Source organism: Perca fluviatilis, chromosome 2 (assembly GCF_010015445.1).
Source record: "Perca fluviatilis chromosome 2, GENO_Pfluv_1.0, whole genome shotgun sequence".
NCBI classification, from domain to species: Eukaryota; Metazoa; Chordata; class Actinopteri; order Perciformes; family Percidae; genus Perca; species Perca fluviatilis.
In genome coordinates, this window is record NC_053113.1 from 18,668,090 (window position 1) to 18,682,539 (window position 14,450).

Consider the following 14,450-nt stretch of genomic DNA (forward strand, 5'->3'; position numbering starts at 1 on the left):
GTGATATTTAAGAAGAACTTGTACGGGAACTTGAACTGGCAACTTGAACTGCCAGACCTCCAGTTCCCAACTCAACTCCCTACGGAGCCACTCCAAGCATATTGTAATACATCCTGATCCTTTACCCTTTGATAAATAGATATATTTTAAATTAAAATCTAATGTTATCATCATAAAGAACTTTGAGTTGCATGATCCTGGTACCCATTCCCCACAATGCATCCAAAATGTTAAGCTGTCAGAATCACCAAGTAATATAAACCCAGCAGATGTGCTAAAGCCCAGTCTCCAAGCAATCTCGTAAGGTGTTTAAAATGTTCCCTCGCCTCAAGTTTGACCTTTCACCTCTAACCTGAGGTCATGTGTAGAGGGGATCTAAACTCCTGTTTGGCCCTCTGTGTCTTTTCAATCAGACATCAAAAAGAGCATTGGTAGGGTCATGCCTTAACACGTCCCTACCGTGCACTCTGACCCAAGTGCTCAATTTAGAGCATTTTATGATCTGTTCAATACACTGTGATCAATGTCAGCTAACTGTTTCTGTTAAGCGGCCTTCCTCTAAAAGGTCAACGGTCACAGTGATTATAAGCATGCCATGAGTGACCCCCGCACCCCTAGAAACCCTCCTATATTTCTCTTTTGACCTCGCCCATCCAAATATCCCGCAAGGTGCTAGGAGCCACCTGTCATTGTGATTGATTGTCTGTAAATACAGCAGGGTCCGATCAGCGGTCGGTTTCCATGGTAACTCACAGCGGGCCATGTGTGTGTTTGTGTATGTGTCTGTGGTCTTTATTAAGTTTGGACATTTTCATACATACAAGTCTCACCCTACAACCTCTCTCCATATAGAATACCATGCAAACCCAAATATTGGTTCATCATCTGCTGCCAGTGTGCACATCAGTGTGATGTGTGTGTTTGAGGGTGAGTGGCTGGTTGTGTGTAGGTGTGTGCACAAGTGTGTGTGTTTTCATGTCAAAGAGTGTGAGAGCAAGAGAACGGGTTTCAGCAATAAGCGACAGAAGGGAATAGGTTTTCCTTTCTATTGCAAGGAGAATGGAAAAATGTGGGATGTAATGACTCTATCCGTGAAATGGGAGTTAAACCATAATAATCATTAAGGGGCGACCCCACACACACAAATGCCCTCATATACACACATACACATACATGTATAGACACCCTACATAACACCAGCTGCTTTGTTCTGCCCCATATTTCCCCTGTGAAAACAGTTCTCTGGGACAGGTCACGTAATCAAACATTCATGCAGATGCAACAACATAAAAAAAAAAAATCTTTCGCTCTTCCAATTTTTCCAGGCCCTTTGTTGTAAGACCATTAAAAAAACATCTAAAACTTCTTTGGTCATTTCAGGGCATACAATCTCACCAAACAAGCACTTTTGTTCATGCATGTAATTATGGATGCATGTTAATGGCCCTGCTTTTCTTTGCACTGGCAGTGCAGAGAGCAGTGTTTGGACAGTGAAGTGGTCTGATCCTCCATTTTAAGAGATTAGCTCTAATTACTGCTGAGCCACTGCCCTGACAGCCAACAATGGGAAACATTCAGCTCAGCAGCCCTCCTCTCTCAGAGTATTATCAGGTCGTTTGGTTTGTTTTTTTAGCATGGACTCTCTCTGTTGATACCTGATGTCTGTTTCATTGCCTCTGCTCATATTTGTTGCCGTAAGCTGGTGGTCCCCTGGGTGAATCCACATTGGTTAGATAGCTAGAGATGTCTTTCTCTCTGTCTGTCTGTCTCTGTCTTTCCTTCTGTCTCTTTTTTAGTCTCTTGTTTCATTGCAGCTGTCCACTTTTCACCCCTTCAATCTATCTGTACCCCCGCCTACTTGTCTCTCTGTCATTTTAACCTTCACTCTCTGTCTGTCTGTGCCTTCCAGTCTCTCTACTTTTTGCTTTCATCATGGCTCTGTTTTTTTGCTGAGGTGAGTGTTGATAGCTCCCATATTTTCTCCCAGCCTTTTTCTCATGTCGTCCTCCCTGCCCCAAGTTTTCCCATCCCTTGTTCCCTCGCCTGGTCTAAATCATCCAAAAAGGCGGTTTTCACAAGGACACAGCATATTGTCATAGTTTCTTTTTAAACAAGAGTGCTATCACCATGGTGTTGTCATTATCTAGGGCCATTTTCAGGTCAGTCAGGGATGACACACTTCGCTTGTACCACACCACTCAATAATTGGGAGGCATGTTAGTATATACCATGAGATGATAGAAATATGTCAACCTGGCATGGTTGTTGGTGCCATTCGGGCTGGTTTGAGTATTTCAGAAACTGCTGATCTGCAGGGATTTTCAGGTACGGTCATCTCTAGGGTTTACAGAGAATGGTCCAGAAAAGAAAAAAAATCCAGTCAGCAGCATTTCTTTGGGGCGAAAATGCTTTGTTGATGGCAGTGGTCAAAGGAGAATTGCTAGACTGGTTCGAGCTGATAGAAAGGCAACTTTGAAACAATGAAAGTCAAACAAACAGTAAGTTGACATGAAATTATTTTCTGAGCCACACTGGCCCAAGTGTATTGGATCATACATTTTGCTCACTACCATGTTGAGTAAAATGTGAAACTTAATCAGTAAAGGAGTATTGTTATTTATATACAGTCCCTTGACTGTGACTGTGAACACCCAGTATCGTCATCAGTGGACAGTTGCAATGTACTCGGCCAAAGTCCATCATCATTCTTAGGGCAAGCAGTTATTCCTGCCTGAACGTCTGCTCTCTTGTTTTCTTAGATTCCAGGAGTTTTGTCACCATGGCGTCCAAATTGGAGAGAACAAACATTCCCTGTGTGCCCATATCTGCAGCCAGAGCATAAGTTACACTTCTCTGTCCAACATACAGCCAGGAAAAAAAGGCATCCTGTTTTAAAGTTTGGAATCCAGGACAGCATTTCTTTTAGCCCCATTCTCAGTTTGGATTGTGATAGATACATCAACGTCAGTCTGGTAGTTTGAGCCAATTGTTTTGTCCTGCCATGATTTGATGGCTTCCATATGAGTGGTATCCTCTTATATTATAATGGGAACTGCAATCAGGATCATTGTGTGAACGGTGGCTGACATCCTGCCATAAAGCACACTGGAACAGATGGAGAAAAACTGTGCATAAATGCAAGCCTGTACACTTTTAGATTTGGCTGAATCCAGACAATAGTTTCAAACATACACCAAGCGCACACCCTGCGTTGATGTGACTGTTGTCATTCTTCATTTCATATCATTGGTGCGCAGTCAGCGGTGGTTTCAGCCATCAGGACAGGGATAGTTCTAGAGACAGCATTTTTACTATGAGTTAAAATGGCCCTGTCATTCCTAATCCCAGCTAAAATCCATCAGCTCCATCAGTCCCGTCACCAAAAGAAACTGAGGAGAAGGAAAGATGGTGATCACCAACTTGGCAGGCACCCAGAATAATTTGGAAAACGTCACAGAGACGAAAAAACATTCCAGAAAAAGACTCCTTAACAGTGTAACATTCAAGAAAGAAGAAGCCATAAGTGGAGGGCTATTGGAAGCATAATGAAAAATAATACACTGTGGAATGGAAGGCTTGAATCCTGAATGGTTATTCAATTGTGGCAGTTGTGAAATGACTAAACACTGTAACCATACAAACTGTATCAAGAAAGGTCAACTGTGTATTACTAAGAACTTTGTCTATCTGTTTGTTTGTCATTCACATATCTCGAGAACCGTTCATCCGATCTACTTCACACTTTGCGGTGGTATTGCTGGGGACCCAGTGTTGAATGCAATCGGAAGAATGAGTGATGATGAAATAAATTAGAAGCAATAGAGTAAGTATTGTATGTATAATTTTCAGTAAAAAAAAAGCCATCTGTCATTCCCCTCTCTATATAAATTATATAGGCTATGTGATAGAATTAATTTGATCTAAATAGACAACGTCATTCTTTTGGGCAAAGCTTTCTACCAGACCGATTTTAACGTAAAATAGCCAGAATTAAGCTCTGTCACACCAAATCTGAGGTCAAGGCATGTCATGTTTGATATATCTGTGGTAGCCGATTAAATTAATTCAGTGTATTACGCTAGTACAGGGTTTGTCTTTGTATACATTGTGAATAGGAGCAAATTAATAGATCCGTCTGGTCTGGTTGACCTGAGGCTCTCATATGGGGATCTGCCGTTTCTCCCTTACACACCACTAAATCTGGGCCATAATCACACTCTAATTCACACACTCATAAATCTTCTACCCCAGGCTCTGATGTCAGCCCTATCCACCGAAACACACTCTCACATACACACACACATATAGTGTTCATCATAAACTACTTCGGGAGGATATTTTTAACAATTCATTTCAATGCCTTTCCAGTGCCAAAGTTTGGGGCCTTTGAAGTTTGAGTGAAAGTGCAAGAGAGAGCTAGTTTAATTTCACTTTACTCAAAGGCTGCCAAGGTCCATGAGGACTTTCAAAAGCATTCAGACAGCTATAAAATCAAGCCCTGCTAAAAAACACAACATAATAAAAAAAGGGGGTTTTAGAAAAAAAGATCATGTTCAAGTGCTTTCTACATGTGAAGTTAAAAGAGAATGTCCAGGGGTGGGATAGTATTTCAAAACATTTATCAAATCTGTTACAGGATATGCATTCTTTGTTTACAGGATCTGTGATGATACAAAATAGTGTGGTACAGTTTGTGAAATCTAGAACAAGTCCATTGCAAAGAGCAATTTAAGTCAAACTGACAGTAGACTTGAAATTTTGGAATATAATATTCTGGCCCTCCTTACACTTCAATTGATTGAAACAATATCCAGTCACCCTTTCCCTTTCTACTTTGTCTTTGAGAGATGAAGGGTAAGATATGATAGGAAGGAAGTGTGACCAGGGGTGTGACAGATGTAAGCAAAGTTCGACACATAAAACAAAACAGGGAATGAAATACAGGCACCAAAAGGGATCCAAGAAAATACTTTGCCTGTCTCAAAACGTCATTCATTCAAGAACATTCAGAAACATTAATACTGCTATCAATTGTGTCAAAATCCAAATTGATTTACCACTTTGACTTTGTGAGATTATATTGTATTGGCTCATAATCAGTTTGAAAGCATTCATCAGACTTTTCAATCCTCCATCTTTATTAATATGCTAGTCTCATTGGAATCATAGAAGGACCTGAGAACAAATACCATCGAGAAAATTTAATTGTTTGCCAAACCCCCTTCCCTGAGCGGCAATTGTTCAATCATAGACTTGCAACTGGAACTGTGTATAGGAGGCCTATTTTTTTTTTACTTCTGTCTGAAATCAATGACTAATCTTAAAAAAAATGTCAAACAATTTTCTAGAGGTGAATCTGCCCCTGTTATTATTGTAGTCTACACGCAAGAATGGAAAGCTTGATAGGGAAAGCAACGTAGCAACAGCAATCTCGGAACACATCAGCTATCAGTCTGACGACGATTTAGCCTCTGGGGGAAACGGACAATATTTCTGGGGTTCCGGTATAGGATAACAAATAACTGTTCACCTGTAACACTTCCAATACTTCCGAAATCTCATCCTGTTGCCTACACATTCTGCATTCATACACAGATATCTGTTTATAGTAATTATAGCAACAGCAGCGTAGCCGGGGCTTACCAAACAGTCAATTCAGCCGCATATTTCAGACATCAAGCAGTAAGAAATAAATGTTAGGAAACATATAAAGCAGCAAAGTAGATGGCACAAAGTAATTACAAACATCACTGAAAATGTGCTGTATGCAGAACATCATCCATCATGGCTGTACATTTAAATGTTACCAAATGCAGGGAAAGAATGAGCATCATCTGTGAGTGATGCAGAAGAGGAGAAAATAAGAGAATGCAACCTAAGAGCAGACAAGGTCCTCCTCCTCCTCCTCCTTTCATCGGTCTCCAGCACATTAATTGAGTTTGGATGGATTGGAGATCGATGGCTGGGAGGTCCCTCGATAGCTCAGCAGTAAGAGGGATTAAAATTTGAAATCAATTAGTTTTGTGTCTGTAAACCCTTACCTCTTCAGGAAAGGAAAATCAATTAAGGAAATTAAAAGTTGAAGCAACGACAAAAAAGTCATTTTCAACGAGCCTCTTTGCTTTAATCTCGGCCAGAGCTTAGGGACCGAGTGGCACTGAGGATCAGATAGTGCCTTTATCTCAATTCCTTAGAAGAGGCTCAGCCCCGTGGAGAAATTCAAGGGAGGTATCTGACCTTTGAACTTTTGGCCTCTGAGGTGAGGGACTCCCAGGCACACCTGGCTCACCGTGCTCCTTGGAACACAAACAATGACACACACACACACACACACTGATATAAAATGAAGCTCCAGTAGTTCAAAACTATGTATGTACAAAGAAAGCTAGAAATCCATAACATCAACAGTGTTTGTTTAATGTACAGCAAGTACAGCCTTGCAAAAATATATTTCTCTATTTAATTCTGAGTTTCACAGAAGCCTGGAGCACTTATACATCAAACTTAGACTTCAAGCTCTGGAGGTTTTTCAGCACCATATTCAAACAATCCTCTAGAAGTCCTTAAACATAGTATAGAAATGTATATGTTACCTATCTCACAGCCCCCATAAGAGAGTGTGTTTGTTGTCTAAAATATTCCAGCTCCTCAATGGCTCCTAAGATGTGAGATGAGAGATGTGTATCGCGATAAAAGTGCAGATAGATGCTGGGTACAGAGATAGAGAGGTTAGAGGTATACAGCCTGAGAGTCAGGGCGCCTGGGTAGCTCACCTGTTGGAGCGTGCAGAGGCGCGTGCAGAGGCTCAGTCCTTGCTGCAGCGGCTGGGGGTTCGGTTCTGACCTGCGGCCCTTTTCTGTATGTCATTCTCCCTCTCTCTCCCCCTTCATGCCTAAGCTGTCCAGTCAAAGGCCTGAAATGCCAAAAAAGAAAAGAAAAAAAAAGATGCAGACTGGGAGTCTCTTTGAAGATGACTGTCTGTTCTGCCTGGTAACAGACCACACAGTGCAGTCAGTCGATAGCCATCATCATCCTCTCTGCGGGGAATCATCACCAGGGGTCAGAGGTCAGCCGGTGACAAAACAGCATACAGGCTTGAGCTGAAAGACATCACTAGATGACACACACACACACACACATTACAGTCCATGTTGTATGTTATTTTTTTATTAAAAGAGACTCGTATTCAGAAACACGTTTAAACGAGCAGTCAGGAGGAAGGCTTAAAGAGACAGGCGCTAAATCGGAGCGTTGAATACAGGTATGACAGACAGTTTGAGAAAAATAATGTGTTTTTTGAACATTGAAGCATGTCAGCATGTTCTAGTAGAAAGTACCCAAAATACAAGTATGAACCTGAGAAAGTGCATAATATGGGACCTTTAAACAATAATGTCTCGATTTTCTGTTCTTATTAAGTGACAGCATTGGAATTGTTTAAAGGCACGGAGCTGTGGTGAGTAACGAAAGTCAAGTAATAAGTAAAATAGGTAATTACATTAGCTGTTAAGTAATTTGTTTTAATTTCTAATTAAAGTAACGTAATTGCTATTTTATTAAGTAGTATGTAATGTGAATAAAAGACCAAACTGTAATGTGTATGATCATGGCACACTGAGTTGATCATGAAACACAGAGAGCTGTGGTCCATTGAATACATATTGTAAAATGTAAAGCTTACATATAAATAATGTTATCAAAAAATTTTTCAATGGGTAGAGTAATAATTGAAAACCACATTAGACGGCTATCACTGATCACTTTCACTCAGTGTCTGTTACAATTTAAAGGATTGGTGGATACAGTCCAAAGTTTCCTTTCACCGCTTGAAGTTGACCAATGCAACTTTGAAATCGTCTATTTTCTTGTACATTATGTTTATTATATCATGCTCTGACTATAACTGCTCTGCACTCACAATGAGCTTTTAATGCCTTATAAGCACCACTTGAAGAATTACCCACTAAACTTATAGAAGAACACACACATTCCACACACTCAGGGGATAAAGGAGCTCTTATGTCAGCGAGAGAGAAAGAGGGGGAAAACGTTCCTTCACTGTTTCCATATAAAAGAAGCGAACAGGCTTTGATAACGTTGAAGAGGAGTTCCCTCCGAGTCCAGTTGGAAGTAATCTATTCTAGACACAGAGCCGTTTCCCTGTCCTGTCCTCGTCACACTGGAGACTCTTTCAAAAAAGGGACGGAGGCGAACAGAGAGCGTGATGGAATGAAAAGAGGGGCGTGGGGTAAGGACGTAAAAGGATACGAGGGGAGAAAAGGAGCTGGGAAAGAGGGGGGGGGGGCAGATGAGAGAGCGGTGAAGAAAAATCATCTTATCCCAAAGTATCTGCACCTGAGAGCAATTTGTCCCCAATTTTGGGAGCTTAATCACACTATTGAAGTGTGTGCACACAAATACTGACACACATACACACACAGCTTCAGCATGTGCAGGGTCTGGAGGGAGTTAGACACGCGGATGATGTCTTCTGGGAAAGCTGCAGGGGTCTTTGAAGAGATACCCAGCTCTCCACAACTCTGCACGCTGGACGGTGGGGGCCCTCTCATTTCTAGTACAGCAAAGTGTGCTTGTGTGTGTGTGTGTGTGTGTGTGTGTGTGTGTGTGTGTGTGTGTGTGTGTGTGTGTGTGTGTGTGTGTGTGTGTGTGTGTGTGTGTGTGACCCAGGTTCCTCCATCTTCTGACATTGAGTGTTTTTTTCTTTTTCTTTCTTAATACTCCACAGGCTCTCTTTCAAGGTCTGGGCACTAAGCATTTTCCCCTCTCTCTTTTCCTTCATTTTCTCTTTCTGGAATAGCTTGGGTGGAGCTCCTCTTGGTGGCAAGGGTGGTAAAGAAAGAAAGAAAGAAAGAAAGAAAGAAAGAAAGAAAGAAAGAAAGAAAGAAAGAAAGAAAGAAAGAAAGAAAGAAAGAAATTGTACTCTTCTAACTTCTTGCTGTTTTTGTTATCAATGTGTCGGAAACAAGACATTAGGCTTTGGAACGCGGCCAATGCTGCTTCTTTATGATTGGGTTATAATAAAAACTGCCCCCAGATCAGATGAGATGATTGAATGAACATTTGAGATGGTGGGGGGAAGAGGAGAAGGAGTAGGCACTGTGAGGCTGAAGAGGAGGGAGTTTTGCGGTGAGGAAAGTTTGCTTAAAGCGCTGAGCTGTTATTGCAACAGGCGGCTCAGGAATGCAACCGCTCACTACTCTGACCAAAGAACGAAGGAGAGCGAAAGGAGAAGTAAAAGAGGGAGAGAGAGAGAGCGATCGGTAAATCAGAGTGCAACCAGGCTAACCGCATTATGTCATCAGAGCTTTATGATCTGCTAATAACCAAATCGTATTGAAGAAAAACACTCTGGTTCCAATTAGAGTCCACAAATGCTGTTTGACTTTTAGATATAGAGCCTATATCATGCTAACCCAGGCTAATTGTCAAAGCATGTGGACATAAAAAGCCAGAGACGGGCTGGCTAATGCCAGAAATGATGACAACGTCAACACATGTTCTGATTCAAAATCTAAAATAAATAAATAATGAAATATTACTGGTTGCAAAGGAATGCAATCCTATCCTCTTAAATTGGCAACTTTAAGAAAAAACATGTCAAGATAAAGAAAAAAGCACAACACGGGCAAAAAGATGAGCAGAGAAAATACTTGTTTCATTATACATACTAGAGATGCACCGATTACAATTTTCTAGGCTGATTCCGATTTCCGATTTTTCATTGAGTTTGACGTGCCGATACCGATTTTAGCCGATTCCGATTTAATTTTTTCTAACCACTTTACAGCACACACAAATATTTATTTTCTATCTTTTCTTTAATAGAACATTTTACATTTTAATAGATAATCGATTGCTATAAAATAGAACTATATAAATTACTCCTGGTGTGGGAAATTCATACACATCTAAAGTTCAATGTTATGGAAGAACCATTTCCTTCTTTTCATATCCAACAACCAACTAAAAAACTAAACTTCTGTATGAAAACAGGGAAAACAGGTAATGCATTTGTACAAAAGGCCATCTATAAGCTGTGATTGTTAGAGTGCATGTCGGAGAATAGCGCGGACACACGCTTCACACCGCGAGTGGGCACGCGCGCCACCCGGCGGAAAAGTGAGAGAAAGAAAAAAAGAGACTCGCTGTCCGAGGGATAACTAGCCAGTGGAAATTGTGTGTGTGCGTCCTTGAGAACTGTAAGTCGCATAACTTATGTTGTCAGTTCATTGATAGCTGGCGATTTCGTTGTTTGTGTTCTTCACCTGCTAGCTAGGTTGCATGTGGCTGTTGATTCGATATAATGGCGATTGTTGAATGCCCTTGCTCATGTTTGTATTTTATTTGCATTATTTACATCCTACAGAAGTTACACTGCATTAAGGTAATGTAATTAATAGTAGGTTTATTGTTATTATTTGCTAGCCTATATATAATTCCTAGGCATTGTGTATGGTAGCCTTTACAATGTTATTTATTTACAGCATTTGACCAGCATAAAATCGGCATATGATAGACTGGCCGGTCGAGGTCGATCATGTGAAAATCGGCAAATTCCGGTTACCAGCCGGTCAATCGGTGCATCTAATACATGCTGGAGAAAAACTATTTCCCATGAACAAGCTGTAACCTCAGAATTATGCGGTTCAATAAGACTTTTTGGTAAAAGAATTACTGTTACCTGAGCCGTAACATCCTTTTTTGGAGGTATTGGAGGTTGTTAGCAGAATTTGAGGAGTAAAAATGTATGCATGGCAGATACTTTATAGGTTGATTCCAGATGTTTAGACTCAGCATATGAACAGACTTTAACTATATAAAATTCATTCTAAAGTTAGATAAGTTTGATCAAAGAATGAGTAAAGAAGACAAAGAATCTGACCAAGATGTCAGAAAAAGAACCTAGCTATGGCCCTGCATTTTACTGTTCTTTAGCAAGTTATTAACATGCATTAAGAGTCCTATAATTTGAAACAGGAAAAGGTTCAATCTCTTGGTTCTGTGGTGCAAGTCAGAGCTCAGAATGTAAAAAGGAGGACCAATCGTGTTCTGTGTCTTTACCGTGTTTCCTCGCGGCTTTGTGAAGTGAGGTTAGGGAAGCCAGTTAAAAGTTCATCAAAAGATGACATTGATGATTTTATTGAAGACAATATTAGAAACACCAACGAAGCTGAGTCATTTAAATATGGGTTTAAATGGTGAAAGGCTCTTTTTTTTAACGTTAGCTACCATGTTAGACAGCTAGCTTGCTGAGGCTAATTACACAGTTTATGCTAATGTTTGTTAATAATAATGTTATTAGTAGTAACCAAGTTATTGGGACTACTTCAGAGATGACACCAATGAAGGCCCAAATTATAATATGTAGGTATGTGAATAGAATAGAGAAGATTTGATTTCAAGGTGGCTGGTTGAAGTGATGTCATGCACCTATTTGCTTCAAATGGCCAGGTGCCTGTTCAGATATCAGATATAATCCTATAATTCCAATTGCACAAACCATTATAAGTTATAGATTCAATAATGCTATAATATCATTGTTTGTGTATCTAACAAATAGAAACTCAGAAACCACAGAGAGGGCAGACAGTGGTCACAGCATAGCACTGCATTAGATTTAATCCAATTAATGTTTTATTGCTTAGAAGAGTCTGATTGGTTGCTTGGAAGAGCCTGAAGAGTAAAGATACCGCGGTACTATTTCCCCCCAGACATGCCAATGTCGATCATTTGATTGGTTACTTTTAATTAGTGGCTAACACAACCAGAAAACATCCTGAGACAAATCACTTGGAGCAGCTCGAAACCAAGGGCGGAAGGGAGGGAACGGGGCGGCGCTAACCCATCCATCACCCTGTTTTTAAAAGGTCTCTAATTAGCCAGGGCCAATCAACAGAGGCAATCAATCAGCCCTCACATTGGCCTTAACCAATAGAAGAGCAACATTATTCACAGTCTGAGGCCATCCAAGCCAATGGTGCGACTAGATGATGGAGGGAAGAGAAGGCTGGCTGCCAGGGATGCAGAGGTTTTAGAGGACGAAGGGTGGAATGGGCCTTGACAGCTTTATTCATCTGACGCTTAAACGGCCTCAGAGGAGAGGCAGAGAAATGTCAACGTGGAGAGGACGATTACTAGAGATATCGATCCCTTTTTCTTCCCCGAAAAGAAAACACGCCTCCTCCTCCTACTCCTCTGCCTCGACACTCCCTGAGGCTGGCTCCGATAGAAGCTGGGAGACAGGTGGAGGAAAGAGGGAGGGAGGGAGGGTGGATGCTCTGTCTCCCTCATTCATTCTCTTCTCTAGCTCATGCTGGCTCTTGGTTTTTTGCTGGAAGTGCATCTGCTTTATAGCAATACAGATAATGCTTACCCAAGGCCCTTCTCTGACTTCGGGCTGTAGAAGAAGACATGGGCTAAAATAAAAACAATCGGCAAGGGTGGAAAAATGGGCACTGATTACAAAAACGGTGAGAAATGAGCACCATAAAACACTCGTGACATGGCAGACTTTGTCTGCAAAGTTTAATGAAGCCAAAAACCATTAGGATTATATTTTGTTAATGGTAATTGCTTGCTCATAGTGCTTTTTAAGTGCTAATGAAGTGTTAATGAATTTTCCGTTCATTAAAAAGCCAGAAAGGCTTAGAGGAACAAAGTGGTAAGGAGGGAATGACAGCTCCGGACACGCAAAGTCACTCACTGCCCACATCTTAAACACACACTGGTTTCAGTGTGTACGGCTGCACAGTGTTAGTGGTGTGGTTGCATTAGCACTTAGCAAGACACTTCATGCTAGTTGTAAGGCACCTTGTTTTTCAGAAACTTTTTTTTTCACTTCCCTACACTAATGGCGTTTTTCCATTACATGGTACCTGCTCGACTCGGCTCGGCTGGGCTCGACCGCAGTGCCCCATCCTCCTTTTTCCATTGCAGATTTAGAAACACCTTATGCGTGAGGCGAGCGTGGCTGGTCGTCATAGCACCACCGCAGGAAACTGTCGTGACCGAACGCGACACACACACAGACCGTCGAAGGTGTGTTGTTGTTGCCACAGCCAGAAGACACATTTAGTTTCAAATTAAGCTTTAGGCAGCAAAAACAAACTGGCTAAACTATTTAAAAATGGCGGGTTTGTTCAGGACACCCCCGTCTGTCGCTTTCACGTCACCTTTTGGTATCGGCTCAGCTCGCTTGGAACCTCGACGGAGGTGGTACTAAAAAAAGTACCTGTTAGCAGGTACCAGGGACTATTTTTCGTAATGGAAAACCAAAAAAGGAGAGTAGAGTCGAGGCGAGTCGCACAGGTACCATGTAATGGAAAAGCGCCATAACACACTCCCATTCACATACACTGATTTAGGTGTGCACTGCTGCTACGTATATTGCACACAATAAAATATTGGTCATATTCATATGAAAACTCACTCTCAAACATTCCCTGTGGAATTTTTGACCACTAGTAGTGCTATAATAATAATAATAATAATAATAATAATAATAACTTTTATTTATATAGCGCCTTTCAAGTAACCCAAGGACACTTTCCAGAATGACTGTGGCTAAGTGAATGGAGGTTGTAGGCTGTGGTAAACAGGTGGTGTTTCAGGAGTTTTTTTTTTTTATTATTAACTTCCAGGGATGTAGCATTTTGGATATCTGCAGGGGGGCTGCAACATTAAAGGCTCCATCTCCGAAGGTACAAAGTCTGGTGTGGGGAATGGAGAGCAGGCCAGCATCTGAGGACCGCAGGTTTCGGGGTGGGGTGTATGGATGGAGGAGGTCGGAGAGCTACTGTGGGGTCAGGGCATGGAGGGATTTGTAGGTGAGAAGGAGGATTTTATATGTGATGCGGGACTTAAATGGGAGCCAGTGAAGGTGGATGAGGGTTGGCGTGATGTGTTTCCAGGTTTTAATGTGGGTGAGGACTCTGGTGGAAGAGTTTTGGACATACTGGAGTCTGTCTAGGGTTTTAGCTGGGGACCCCAGACAGGACTCAATTGCACTAGTCCAAATGGGAGGTTATGAAAGCATGAATGAGGGTTTCTGCCACTGAGTCGGAGAGTGATGGCCAGAGATGTTTTTGAGAATAAAAAATTGCTCATTTTGTGATGGATTTGATGTGAGTATGGAAAGAGAGGGTGGAATCCAGGATTACACCAAGGTTGCGGACCTCAGAGGATGGGCAGATGGCGCACCCGTCAACATCCAGGATGAGATCTTCAACCTTCTGGAGCAGCGCCTTGGAGCAACGTTTTAATGAGTGGGTGAGTTATGAGTTAGATTTCTTGTGCAGAACACTGGTGATGAAATACACATTGCTGTTAATGTATTTTTTAATTTATTTACAGTTGGTGATGAGAACATTTAAAGGGGAACACCACCTAAATTAAATTCCAATATGATTGTTTTCTATTTTTATACCTAA